General features: G+C 47.7%; 1 protein-coding gene across 1 annotated transcript in view; it reads left to right on the forward strand.

Moving 5' to 3' along the window:
• Positions 1-2,066, forward strand: part of LOC125487847 (brain-specific angiogenesis inhibitor 1-associated protein 2-like) — a 4,092-nt gene that overhangs the window by 1,288 nt on the left and 738 nt on the right. The window lies entirely within an intron of this gene.

Raw genomic sequence — 2,066 nt, forward strand, 5'->3', positions numbered from 1 at the left:
ATTTGAACAGGAGGGTGAGGATTGTAGGGGGCTGGAGGAGGTGACGGGGATAGGGAGGGAGGGATTTGAACAGGAGAGTGATGAGAATTTGAAAAGCCATTCTAGGACAATCCCTGGGGATTGAGAGTTTGTCTTATGAGCAAAGGTTAAACAGGTTTGGACTCTACTCCCTGGAGGATTACAAGGATGCGAGGCGTTCTCATTGAAACACAGCCGGGTTGGGGGGGGACTTTGACAGGGTCAATGCTGGGAGAGTGGGCTTCCCCCCACTTCATGGGAGAGCCGAGGACCAGAGAGCGCTGTCTCAGAATAATCAAAGACTGAGATGAGGAGGAATTTCTTCTCTCAGAGGTTGGTGAGTTTTTGGATCTCTTTGCAGAGAACGGTGTAGGGGTGAGCGGGGAGGGGCAGCGTCCTGGTGGGTATTGAAGGCTGAGACGGATTCTCGATCAGTCGGGGAATCTCTGGATCTCCTTGCCTGGGAGAGCATTGTAGGGGGAGTGGGGGGGCAGAGTCCGGGTGGGTATTGAAGTCTGAGACAGTTTCTCGATCAGTCAGGGAATCTCTGGAACCCCTTGCTAAAAAGCAGTGTAGGGGGAGCAGGGGTAACATCCTGGTGGGTATTGAAGGCCGAGACAGATTCTCGATCGGTTAGAACATATTCCATAGAACATTACAGCGCAGTACAGGCCCTTCGGCCCTCGATGTTGCGCTGACCTGTGAAACCAATCTGAAGCCCATCTAACCTAAACTATTCCATTATCATCCATATGTTTATCCAATGACCATTTAAATGCCCTTAAAGTGGGCGAGTCTACTACTTTTGCAGGCAGGGCATTCCACGCCCTTCCTACTCTCTGAGTAAAGAACCTACCTCTGACATCTGTCCTATATCTATCACCCCTCAATTTAAAGCGATGTCCCCTCGTGCTAGCCATCACCATCCGAGGAAAAAGGCTCCCACTGTCCACCCTATCTAATCCTCTGATCATCTTGTATGTCTCTATCAAGTCACCTCTTAACCTTCTTCTCTCTAACGAAAACAGCCTCAAAACCCTCAGCCTTTCCTCATAAGACCTTCCCTCCATACCAGGCAACATCCTGGTAAATCTCCTCTGCACCCTTTCCAATGCTTCCACATCCTTCCTATAATGCGGTGACCAGAACTGTACGCAATACTCCAAGTGCGGCCGCACCAGAGTTTTGTACAGCTGCAACATGACCTCATGGCTCCGAAACTCAATCCCTCTACCAATAAAACCTAACATACTGTACGCCTTCTTAACAACGCTATCAACCTGGGTGGCAACTTTCAGTGATCTATGCACATGGACACCGAGATCTTTCTGCTCATCCACACTACCAAGAATCTTACCATTAGCCCAGTACTCTGTATTCCTGTTACTCCTTCCAAAGTGAATCACCTCACACTTTTCCGCATTAAACTCCATTTGCCACCTCTCAGCCCAGCTCTGCAGCTTATCTATGTCCCTCTGTAACCTGCAACATCCTTCCACACTATCCACAACTCCACCGACTTTGGTGTCATCCGCAAATTTACTAACCCATCCTTCTACGCCCTCATCCAGGTCATTTATAAAAATGACAAACAGCAGTGGCCCCAAAACAGATCCTTGAGGTACACCACTGGTAACTGAACTCCAGGATGAACATTTCCCATCAACCACCACCCTCTGTCTTCTTACAGCTAGCCAATTTCTGATCCAAACTGCTAAATCACCCTCAATCCCATATCTCCGTATTTTCTGCAATAGCCTACCATGGGGAACCTTATCAAACGCTTTACTGAAATCCATATACACCACATCAACCGCTTTACCCTCATCCACCTGTTTGGTCACTTTCTCAAAGAACTCAATAAGGTTTGTGAGGCACGACCTACCCTTCACAAAACCGTGTTGACTATCCCTAATCAAATTATTCCTTTCTAGATGATTATAAATCCTATCTCTTATAATCCTTTCCAACACTTTACCCACAACCGAAGTAAGGCTCACTGGTCTATAATTACCAGGGTTGTCTCTACTCCCCTTCTTGAACAAGGG

This window comes from Rhincodon typus, chromosome 46, assembly GCF_021869965.1.
Source record: "Rhincodon typus isolate 14 chromosome 46, sRhiTyp1.1, whole genome shotgun sequence".
NCBI classification, from domain to species: Eukaryota; Metazoa; Chordata; class Chondrichthyes; order Orectolobiformes; family Rhincodontidae; genus Rhincodon; species Rhincodon typus.